Source organism: Hordeum vulgare, chromosome 1H (genome assembly GCF_904849725.1).
Source record: "Hordeum vulgare subsp. vulgare chromosome 1H, MorexV3_pseudomolecules_assembly, whole genome shotgun sequence".
NCBI classification, from domain to species: domain Eukaryota; kingdom Viridiplantae; phylum Streptophyta; class Magnoliopsida; order Poales; family Poaceae; genus Hordeum; species Hordeum vulgare.
The window spans coordinates 495,458,306-495,471,183 of NC_058518.1; positions in this window are offsets into that span (position 1 = coordinate 495,458,306).

Genomic DNA, 12,878 nt, shown 5'->3' on the forward strand with positions numbered 1-12,878 from the left:
TGCTCTTTTTCACTTCCTTCTGCAATGTGCGTGTATAGTCATCAGGCTTATGGTGTAAGTCATACTGTGATGGAAGGTTCGTGAAGTATTTTGCAAATGCTATTTGCTTCTCGGTGTATTCCGGGCGGGGCTCGGGTTCCTTCTTTTTCATCTGCGCATCATGATGTTCCTTTGCTATCCTGGCGTTTTCCTCGGCGGTACGATCATAAGGTCTGATAGGAAGATTAGCATGAGGTACCTTTGGGAGGGGCGACAATTTGCGCTTTGGGGGGCTCCGTCGCTTAGAAATCATCGGCGGAGCGTTCTTGCTGGCACACTTCCGCTTAGTATCCGAAGCGGGCGGCGGCGGAGACGGACGACCCAAATCCGGTGGCGGTGATCGAGATGGACTCGTGTTGTGCTGGACGACGTCATGTGGAGGGCTTGGAGGTGATGGAGGTGTAGGTGACCCGCGACGACTCGGAGGCGGTGTTGTCCTTGGGGCCGATCCTGGAAGCTTGATGTAGTTCTTGTCCCATAGGATGACTCCACCCAGTACTTCTCCGAGTGTCCTCTCATCTTCGGGTCCAGCTATGTCGAGCTCCATATCATGAAACCCCGCTATGATTTCATCCAGACCGACTTTTGCAAAGCCAGCTGGAATCTCACGGCCATGCCAGTGTGCATCAGGGCCAGAAGGTAAAGCTTGTCCGACGGCCACCTTCATGGATATGTTCTTGAATTTCTGATGGAGTTCACATGATGTTGATTCCTGGATTCCATCCACGGGGTAGCCGGGACCGCCCTCTATCATTCTTCGTGCATCATCGGGCGGGGCCTCAGATTCAGCCATGCTGCTTTTCCGCTTAGATGGGGCGCCGGTAATATCGAGTGCAGGATCTTCCTGGCGCGCTACTCCTCTAAGCTCATCAATCTGCTTCTGTTGCTCGTTAATCCTGGCAAGCAACTGGTTGAACTTGTCATTCTCCTCATCCTGTTGTCGCTTCTTTGCTCTCGCTCGGCTTCTGTAAGTGTCTTGGTCTCTGGCAAACCCAAGCCACCACGGGTAAGAAGGACCGAAGCCTCGCGTTCGTCCTCCATGTTCGTCATTGCCGAGGACCAGTGTGAGCAAATCTTTCTCTCTATCTGCAGTGAACTGTCTTTTTCCCTCCTTAATTTCTTTCACTATCTTTTTCCAATTCTCCCTAGGTATCCTAAGACCGTCACTGCAGATGAGGTCCCCTGTTTCTTCGTTGTACGAACCACCATGCGCAAGGAACCAATTTCTTGCTCTCAATTCCCACTCATCACGGAGTGGTTCAGGTATGATGCCTTTAGCTAGCAGATCTTGCTCTTTCTTATCCCACTTTGGGATGGCAGTCTCATAGCCCCCTGGCCCCAGCTTGTGGTGATATTTCTTCTTGTCGGCATTTTTCTTGTTCTTTTCTGATAATGCATGGGCATCTTCTGACTCCTTGTACTCTTGAAATGCCTTCCAGTGATTCCCCTGCTTGGCTAGATACCCCTCGAATATTGGCACTTTCTTTGTCTTCAGATAGTTTTTCCATAGCTTCTTCTTCCAGCTGCGGAACAGTTCGGCCATCTTCTTTAGAGTCCACTGCTTGACTTTGGCCCTCAGTTTATTTGCGGCGTCTTCATTCTCACATTCTGGCAGGTTGAAATGTGACATGAGATCATTCCAAAGATTATCTTTGTACCTTTCGGCGACATAGTCACTATCGGCTGCCCCTTTGCGCTTGTTCCACTCCCGAACGCTGATCGGGACGTAATCCCTAACGAGAACTCCGCATTGCTTCTTGAATGTGTTAGCAGCATTCTTAGAAAAGCTTGGGTTCGCCCGTAGGCAATATCACCTCAAAGGTGTAATGCGTCCGTGCATCCAACTTTCTAGTCGGGCCTCGTTTCGTAGTTTTGCTCGATGTGGAGGCCTAAGAGGGAGAAACATTCGTCAAATGAATGTATATGTATACAATATAGAGCTATCTCCAATATTTTTCACATATTACAAGTGATTGTCGAACTTCATATGTATACCTCGCCGGACTTTATTATTTCTCCACTGGCTTCTCCACCGGCTTCTCCATCAGTGGAGCCATCACCTTCTCCGTCATTGGACATATCTCCTGCCCCATCGGCTTCATCTTCGTGTCAGTCGACCTCCATTCCATATCCGGAGGGGTTTAGATATGACGACGGAGATTCAGCTGGTTCAACGTCGGGGCCGTCTTTGATTATATCTTCGAGAAGTTCTTCCTCTTCGAGGTTCCTGATATGTGGATCCATAGTTCTACAAAAAACGGACATTTGATTAACTAATAAACTAACAAACTATATAAGAGGGGTTGGAAACTTCGAAGTATCGTTTTATATAGGAGGACCTTTAGTCCCGGGTCTTGGCTAGAACCTAAACTCTAAAATATGTCTAACGGATTCTCTTAACCTTTAAGGATTTAACAAAATGGCGACATTCTAGATGTGTAGAAAATGATCCTATTTTTCCTGATCTCATCTACCCTTCTATATGTCACATTATCTAGTGTCAAAGGACTTTGTTGAACTTTGTATCAAAAAAGAATTATTCTATCAGGAACTCCGTTCCAAAACAACTTTAGTCCCGAGTCGTGGCTCCACCCGGGACTCCTAGATTCCTGCATAGGATTCAAAGTAGGAGTACTTTTCCAATTTGAGCATTCAATAAGCAAAACAAAATCGTAAAATAAAGTAGTATTCAAATTAGCATGCATTCAATTATAAGCAAAACTACATCATCTCTTTTGTCCGTACATCGTCGAATATTATCACTAATACTCCTCGAATACTATCATACATATAGCATCACTGATACAACTAGAACCGTAGCGCCCGACGGGTATCGTCGCGGGCGGTGGAAACCCAAAGAGAAGGAACCATCACAGGATCGTAGCTCCAGTGAGATCCCTGAAGAACCTGCCACGTATGCTCGAACCTGCTGTTGGAAATATGCCCTAGAGGCAATAATAAAATGGTTGTTATCATATTTCCTTGTTCATGATAATCGTCTATCGTTCATGCTATAATTGTATTAACAGGAAACAGTAATACATGTGTGAATGAATAGATCACAATGTGTCCCTAGCAAGCCTCTAGTTGGCTAGCTTGTTAGTCAATAGATGATCATGGTTTCCTGATCATGGACATTGGATGTCATTGATAACGGGATCACATCATTGGGAGAATGATGTGGTGGACAAGACCCAATCTTAAGCCTAGCACTAGATCGTATTGTTCGTATGCTAATGCTTTTCTAATGTCAAGTATCTTTTCCTTCGACCGTGAGATTGTGCAACTCCCGGATACCGTAGGAGTGCTTTGGGTGTATCAAACGTCACAACGTAACTGGGTGACTATAAAGGTGCACTACGGGTACCTCCGAAAGTGTCTGTTGGGTTGGCACGAATCGAGATCGGGATTTGTCACTCCGTGTGATGGAGAGGTATCTCTGGGCCCACTCGGTAGAACATCATCATGAGCTCAATGTGACTAAGGAGTTAGTCACACGATGACGTGCTACGGAACGAGTAAAGAGACTTACCGGTAACGAGATTGAACAAGGTATAGGTATACTGACGATCGAATCTCGGGCAAGTTCTATACCGACAGACAAAGGGAATCGTATACGGGATTGATTGAATCCTTGACATCGTGGTTCATCCGATGAGATCATCGTGGAGCTAGTGGGAGCCACCATGGGTATCCAGACCCCGCTGATGGTTATTGGCCAGAGAGGTGTCTCGGTCATGTCTGCCTGTCTCCCGAACCCGTAGGGTCTACACACTTAAGGTTCGATGACGCTAGGGTTATAGGGAATTGTTATACGAGATTACCGAAAGTTGTTCGGAGTCCCGGATGAGATCTCGGACGTCACGAGGAGCTCCGTAATGGTCCGGAGGTAAAGATTGATATATAGGACGGATGGTTTCGGACACCGGAAGTGTTTCGGGCATCACCGGTAACGTACCGGGACCACCGGGACCACCGAAGGGGGGCAACGACCCCGGGAGGCTAGATGGGCTAAGTGGGGAAGGGAACCAGCCCCTAAGTGGGCTGGTGCGCCCCCCACCCAGCCCATGTGCACCAGAAAAAAGGGGAAGGGGGGGAACCCTAACTTAGGTGGGCCTTAGGCCCACCAGAGGGGTGCCCCACCCCTCCTCCTTGCCCTGGCCGCCAGAAACCCCATCTGGGAGGGCTGCCGCACCCCCTAGGGTGGGAACCCTAGGGGTGGCACCCCCTCTCCCATTCCCCTATATATAGTGGGCACTTTTGGCCTTTGGAGGACACGGTTTTCCCTCTCCCTCGGTGCAGCCCTGCACTTCTTCCTCCTCCTCTCTGCCGGCGCTTGGCGAAGCCCTGCCGGGAGACCTCGTCTCTCCACCAACACCACGCCGTCGTGTTGCTGGTCTTCTTCCCCAACCTCTCCCTCCTCCTTGCTGGATCAAGGTGCGGGAGACGTCACCGGGCTGCACGTGTGTTGAACGCGGAGGTGCCGTTGTTCGGCACTAGATCGGAATCGCTGCGAGTACGACTCCATCAACCGCGTTCTAGCAACGCTTCCGCTTAGCGATCTTCAAAGGTACGAAGATGCTCTTACCCCTCTCTCGTTGCTGGTCTCTCCATAGGAAGATCTGAACATGCGTAGGAATTTTTTTGAATTTATGCTACGTTACCCAACACCTGCCCTCCAACGCCACCATGTAGTGACGGACGTGCTCATCCTCCTCGCTGACACGGTGACGTACCACCTCCGCGGTGTCCGGAAGCCTCGGCACCGTCACTAGCCCACGAGACCGCCACCAAACAAGGAACGGGTCAACAACGGGCTGGCTCCTCACCAACCTACGCCCCCCGGAAGGTAGCATCTCCCAATACCAGCCGGGCGGAGCCCAGTCCCGGACATGGCCCCTCTGATCAAGCAGGTGTCCTCCGCCGAGTCGACGACGAGGATGCGGGATATGCATCGTAAAATGAACTAAAAAAATAAACTAGTTCATTAATTTTCTTGCTAAAAATAAACTAATTGTATATATAGTAAAATAAACTATTAACACTTAAGCATATACAATAGCAAAATTAAGCAATAATCTAAGAAACACTAATTAAGCATCTATATACGTAGAAATGTCTTCTTCTTCTTCTTCTTCTTCTTCTTCTTCTTCTTTCTTATTTTCTTCTCCGCTTCTTCTTCAACTTCTCTTCTTCTACTTCTCCTCTTCTTCTATTTTTCCTCTTCTTCTCCTCTCCTCCTCTTCTTATTCTCCTTTTTCTTCTGTTCTTCTCCTCCTCTTCTTATTTTCCTTTTTCCTAATCTTATTTTCTTATTTTTGTTCATCTTTCTTCTTCTTGTAACCCTAACCTAATTCTAAATATTACTAACCCTAATAATCTAGCACAAACCTAATAACAATAGGAATTAAATGACAAAAAAAATCTTTTCTTCTCCTTTTTATTCTTTTCTTCTCCTTTTTCTTCTTTTCTTTCCTTTTTCTTCTTTTCTTCTCCTTTTTCTTCTTTTCTTCCCTTTTTCTTCTTTTCTTCTCCTTTTTCTTCTTTTCTTCTCCTTTTTCTTCTTTTCTTCTCATTTTTCTTCTTTTCTTCCCTTTTTCTTCTTTTCTTCTCCTATTTCTTCTTTTCTTCTCCTTTTTCTTCTTTTCTTCTCCTTTTTCTTCTTTTCTTCTACCGGCCGGAGTGTTGGGGAGGAGGGGGCGGGGAGCTTACCGGTCGGAGGTGTCGACGACGGCGAGGAGGACGGCAGGCGGCGGCGAGGAGGACGGCGGGCAGCCTGACGGCGTCGTCGAGATCGTCGCGGTGCCGCGCCGGGCAGGAGAATGAGGAAGAAGAGAGAACGAAATGCGATTTAGGTTGGAAATTTTCTAACTCCCGCTTATATAGGTGGACCTTTAGTCCCGGTTCGGGGCTCGAATCGGGACTAAAGACACCCTTTAGTCTCGGGTGGAGCCACGACCCGGGACAAAAGGCCCTTTTTCGGCAGACCAAAAGGCGGGAAGCAGGGGCCTTTAGTCCCGGGTCGGGGCTCGAGCCGGGACTAAAGACACCCTTTAGTCCCGGGTGGAGCCACGACCCGGGACTAAAGGCCCGTGCTCGGCAGGCGGCAGGCGAGGGGCTTTAGTCCCGGGTCGTGCCTCCACCCGGGATTAAAGCCCCTCCGCTGGCTGCACGATAAGTTTAGTCCCACCTCGCCCAACGAGGGGGACTAACACTAGTTTATAAGCCCCGTCGCAGCATCTCCATCGAGCTCCTCTCTAAAGTAGGCTTACGGGCCTAAACTGAATATAAATTTAAAAATTGAAACTATATTTGAAATTATGGAGAAAATTAAACCTGAATTCAAAGTGAGGTCACTTTGAATTTAGGTTTAATTTTCTCTATAAATTCACATATAGTTTCAATTTTTTTATATTTTCAAAATTAACTATTTTGTTATTTTCAATTAAAAATTATGTTTACTAATTTTTATTTGCATATTTGAGATTTTGACAAAACTATGATAATGAAAAGTGTTTGAAATTGAATAAATAATTCAAAACTATTTTCTATTTTCAAAATTAATTATTTTGACTATCCAAACTATTAACTATTTTGTTATTTTCAATTAAAAACTATGTTTACTAAAATTCTTTTTGCATATTTGAGAATTTGACAAAACTATGATAATGAAAAGTGTTTGAAATTAATAAATAATTCAAAACTATTTTCTATTTTCAAAATTAATTATTTTGACTATCCAAACTATTAACTATTTTGTTATTTTCAATTAAAAACTATGTTTATTAAAATTCTTTTTGCATATTTGAGAATTTGACAAAACTATGATAATGAAAAGTGTTTCAAAGTTGGCATGCTGTCATCATTTCACCCACATAGCATGTGTTAAAAAGTTGAGGGAGCTACGACAAAAAATGGATGCACTTCGTGTACAAAACGGATAATCTCACTCGAAGTATCAGGGTTTCGAACGAGAACTCATCTATTACAAAGGGATTTCATTTTTTTGAACTCCATACTTTTTATGTGTTCAAAATGCACCATTCAAAGGCACATCACAAAATTTCAACAATTTCTGACTTCATTTAGTATTCTTCGTGCATTTACTTTTTTTTTGACTAGTTGACCCTGAAATTGAAAAGCACTACAAATGAACTCTGAAAATGTTGAAAGTTGGCATGCTATCATCATTTCACCCACATAGCATGTGTTAAAAAGTTGAGAGGGCTACGACAAAAACTGGATGCACTTCGTGTACAAAACGGACAATCTCTCTCGAAGTATCAGGGTTTCGAACGAGAACTCATCTCTTACAAAGAGATTTCATTTTTTTGAACTTATTTGAACTCCATACTTTTTGTGTGTTCAAAATGCACCATTCAAATGCACATCACAAAATTTCAACAATATCTGACTTCATTTGGTATTCTTCGTGCATTTACCTTTTTTTTTGAGCTAGTTGACCCTGAAATTGAAAAGCACTAGAAATGAACTCTGAAAATGTTGAAAGTTGGCATGCTATCATCATTTCACCCACATAGCATGTGTTAACAAGTTGAGAGGGCTACGACAAAAACTGGATGCACTTCGTGTACAAAACGGACAATCTCTCTCGAAGTTTCAGGGTTTCGAACGAGAACTCATCTCTGACAAAGGGATTTCATTTTTTTGAACTTATTTGAACTCCATACTTTTTGTGTGTTCAAAATGCACCATTCAAAGGCACATCACAAAATTTCAACAATTTCTGACTTCATTTGGTATTCTTCGTGCATTTACTTTTTTTTTGAGCTAGTTGACCCTGAAATTGAAAAGCACTACAAATGAACTCTGAAAATGTTGAAAGTTGGCATGCTATCATCATTTCACCCACATAGCATGTGTTAAAAAGTTGAGAGGGCTACGACAAAAACTGGATGCACTTCGTGTACAAAACGGACAATCTCTCTCGAATATCAGGGTTTCGAACGAGAACTCATCTCTTACAAAGAGATTTCATTTTTTTGAACTTATTTGAACTCCATACTTTTTGTGTGTTCAAAATGCACCATTCAAATGCACATCACAAAATTTCAACAATTTCTAACTTCATTTGGTATTCTTCGTGCATTTACTTTTTTTTTGAGCTACTTGACCCTGAAATTGAAAAGCACTACAAATGAACTCTGAAAATGTTGAAAGTTGGCATGCTATCATCATTTCACCCACATAGCATGTGTTAAAAAGTTGAGAGGGCTACGACAAAAACTGGATGCACTTCGTGTACAAAACGGACAATCTCTCTCGAAGTTTCAGGGTTTCGAACGAGAACTCATCTCTGACAAAGGGATTTCATTTTTTTGAACTTATTTGAACTCCATACTTTTTGTGTGTTCAAAATGCACCATTCAAAGGCACATCACAAAATTTCAACAATTTTTGACTTCATTTGGTATTCTTCGTGCATTTACTTTTTTTTTGAGCTAATTGACCCTGAAATTGAAAAGCACTACAAATGAACTCTGAAAATGTTGAAAGTTGGCATGCTATCATCATTTCACCCACATAGCATGTGTTAAAAAGTTGGGAGGGCTACGACAAAAATTGGATGCACTTCGTGTACAAAACGGACAATCTCTCTCGAAGTATCAAGGTTTCGAACGAGAACTCATCTCTTACAAAGGGATTTCATTTTTTTGAACTTATTTGAACTCCATACTTTTTGTGTGTTCAAAATGCACCATTCAAAGGCACATCACAAAATTTCAACAATTTCTGACTTCATTTGGTATTCTTCGTGTATTTACTTTTTTTTTGAGCTAGTTGACCCTGAAATTGAAAAGCACTACAAATGAACTCTGAAAATGTTGAAAGTTGGCATGCTATCATCATTTCACCCACATAGCATGTGTTAAAAAGTTGAGAGGGCTACGACAAAAACTGGATGCACTTCGTGTTTGAAATTGAATAAATAATTCAAAACTAAAAGGTTTAGTACATTCCATACATGCATTACATAAAAGGTTTAATACATTATTACATTATTGCACCAATATTCCTATATATTATTTCTGTTCTCTTCTGGGTCGTAGCCATGGAGAATCTTCATCATTCACTTTGAAGGGCGGAATTTCATGAAACTTATTATAATCTACTGACATGTTTGTCTTGTCATCTACTCCCACGATGTTTCTTTTCCGTGAAAGAACTATGTGGCGTTTTGGCTCATCAGACGATATCTTCTTTTGTTGATTTCTTTTTCTCGTTTTTGTAGACATGTCCTTCACATAGAAAACCTGAGCGACATCATTGGCTAGGACAAATGGTTCGTCCATGTACGCAAGATTGTTGAGATCCACTGTTGTCATGCCGTGCTTTTGGTCTACAACTACTCTGCCTCCTGTCAGCTTCACCCATTTGCACCGAAACAAAGGGATCTTAAAAGTAGGTCCATAGTCAAGTTCCCGTATCTCCTCTATGTACCCATAATATGTTTTCGAACAGTGCCCATTCTCGTTTGTTGCATCAAAGCGGACACCACTATTTTGGTTGGTGCTCTTTTTATCTTGGGCAACCGTGTAAAACGTATTCTCATTTATCTCATACCCTTGGAAAGTACATATAGTCGAAGATGGTGGCCTCGCCAAACGGTACAGCTGATCTCCAACGGTGCCGTCATTCATGAGATGTGTCTGCAACCAACTGCCGAAAGTCTTCTCGTGTTCCCCTTTAATCCAAGAGTCAGCCTTCCCCGGGTTTTTGGAGCGTAGAATATTCTTGTGTCTCACGATATACGGAGCCACCACGGTGGAATTGTGTAGAACTGTGTAGTGTGCTTGAGAGAAAGAATGCCCGTCCATACATACTTTTGCTTTCCTTCCTAGTGTGCCTTTTCCTGTCAGCCTACCCTCATACCGAGATTCAGGAACACCAATCGGCTTAAGGTCAGGAAGAAAGTCCACACAAAACTCAATGACCTCCTCTGTTCCATAGCCCTTGGAGATGCTTCCTTCTGGCCTAGCACGGTTACGACCATATTTCTTTAAGACTCCCATGAACCTTTCGAAGGGGCACATATTGTGTAGAAACACAGGACCGAGAATTCTAATCTCTTCGACTAGGTGAACTAGGAGGTGTGTCATTATATTGAAGAAGGATGGCGGGAACAACAACTCAAAGCTGACCAGACATTGGACCACATCAATCTGTAACCCTGATAGACTTTCTTGATCGATTACCTTCTGAGAAATTGCATTGAGGAATGCACATACCTTCACAATTGCCAGGCGAACATTTTCCGGTAGAATTCCCCTCAATGCAACCGGAAGCAATTGCGTCATAAGCACGTGGCAGTCATGAGACTTTAGGTTTTGGAATTTTTTGTCTTTCATATTTACGATTCCCTTTATATTCGACGAGAAGCCAGTCGGGACCTTGATACTGAAAAGGACTTCAAAGAAGATTTCCTTCTCTTCCTTAGTAAGAGCGTAGCTGGCACGCCCTTGAAACTGCCGTGGATGCATGCCATCTCTTCTTTTATGACGTTCCTGGTCCTCACGTGCTTCCGGTGTATCTTTTGACTTCCCATAGAAGCCCAGGAAGCCTAGAATATTCATGCAGAGATTCTTCGTCAGGTGCATCACGTCGATTGCCGAGCGGACCTCATGGACTTCCCAGTAGGGTAGCTCCCAAAATATAGATTTCTTCTTCCACGTGGGTACGCGCTTATGAGTGCCGTTAGGAACAGGTTGGCTGCCAGGACCCTTTCCAAAGATTACTTTTAAATCTTTGAGCATATCAAATACTTTAGCACCAGTACGGATGATAGGCTTCCCCCGGGGTTCTGCCTTGCCACTGAAATGCTTGCCTTTTTTCTTTAAGGGATGCTTGGGCGGAAGAAAACGACGATTGTACGGGTACACATTCTTCCTACATTTGTCGAGATATATACTTTCTGTCTGATCCAAACAGTGCGTGCATGCATTGTATCCCTTGTTTGACTGTCCTGAAATGTTACTAAGAGCATGCCAATCATTGATGGTTACGAAAAGCAACGCTCGAAGGTCAAATTCCTCTTGTTTGTGCTCGTCCCACACACGTACACCTGGTTCGGCCCACAGCTGTAAAAGTTCATCAACTAATGGCCTTAGGTACACATCAATATCGTTGCCGGGTTGCTTTGGACCTTGGATAAGCATTGACATCATAATGAACTTCCGCTTCATGCACAACCAAGGAGGAAGGTTGTAGATACATAGAGTAACGGGCGAGGTGCTGTGACTGCAACTCTGCTCCCCAAAAGGATTCATGCCATCTGTACTCAGACCTAACCATAAGTTCCTTGCGTCAGCTGCAAATCTCGGGAACTCTCTCTCGATTTTTCTCCACTGCCGACCATCAGCGGTGTGCCTCAACTTATCGTCTTTCATACGATCTTCCATGTGCCATCGCAACAACTTCGCATGATCTTTATTTCTGAACAGACGTTTCAACCGTGGTATTATAGGAGCATACCACATCACCTTGGAAGGAACCCTCTTCCTGGGTGGCTCGCCCTCAATATCACCAGGGTCATCTTTTCTGATCTTATACCGCAATGCAGTGCATACCGGGCATTTATCCATATTCTCGTACTTCTCACCGCGGTAGAGGATGCAGTCATTAGGGCATGCATGTATCTTCTGCACGTCTAATCCTAGAGGGCAGACAAGCTTCTTTGCTTCGTACGTGCTGGCGGGCAATTCGTTCTTTCTTGGAAGCATCTTCTTCATCAGTACCAGCAACTTTTCGAATGACGAGTCAGTCACACCGGTCTCTGCCTTCCACTTCAGCAATTCCAGTGTGCTACCCAGCTTCTTCTGGCCATCTTCACAAGTTGGGTACAACAATTTGTTGTTGTCCTGTAACATCTGCTCGAACTGCAACCTCTCCTTTTCTGTCTCGCAACCTCGCCGTGCATCAGAAATGACCCGGCCAAGATCATCAGCGGGCTCATCTGATTCCCGTTCTTCATCCTGATCTTCTTCTTCATTGTCTTCCATTGCGGTATCAGCATACTCAGGGAACATAGATCGGTAGTTGTCATCATCGTTCTCTTCTTCTTCATCGTCGTCTTCCATCATAACCCCTCTTTCTCCGTGCTTGGTCCAAACATTATAGCCCGACATAAAACCGGACCGAAGCAGGTGGCTCTGAATGACTCTTGAGGAAGTGTAATCCTTCTCATTCCGACATTCAACACATGGACAAAACATATAGCCACCACCATGCTTGTTCGCATCGGCTGCATCTCGAAAAGAATGCACGCCTTCTCTGTAAGCGGTTGTGCGTCGATCACCGTACATCCATCGATGGCTCATCTGCGTTATACGACAGTATATCAAATACAATCACGATCCTAAAAATTAGTACCGCACGGTCTAAACGAGGAAATATAGTTGCTAACCTTTTAGAATAAGTAGAAATAAAGAGGAAGAGGTTTAAGCGTGGATCGGGCATCTCATATCGTAGTTGTGTTCGGTGAACTGAAGTGGCATCGCTCTAACACACATTTCAACAAACACCTCTAGTGCATAAAAAAAATGGAGAGCTAGCACACACCCACACTCTTCCATCCAAGAAAAATGCAAGGAAGAGGGGAGAGGGGGGCTGTGCTATATATAGGCAGAGGACTTTAGTCCCGGCTTGAGACACAAACCGGGACTAAAGGTGGCGCACATGCGGGCTGCACACCGTGTAGCCCTTTAGTCCCGGTTTGAGACACAAACCGGGACTAAAGGCTCCTTACGGGCCGGGACCAAAGCCTCGTGGGCGGCATTGCGATTTGGGGCGACGTGGCCGGGCCTTTTGTCCCGGCCCAG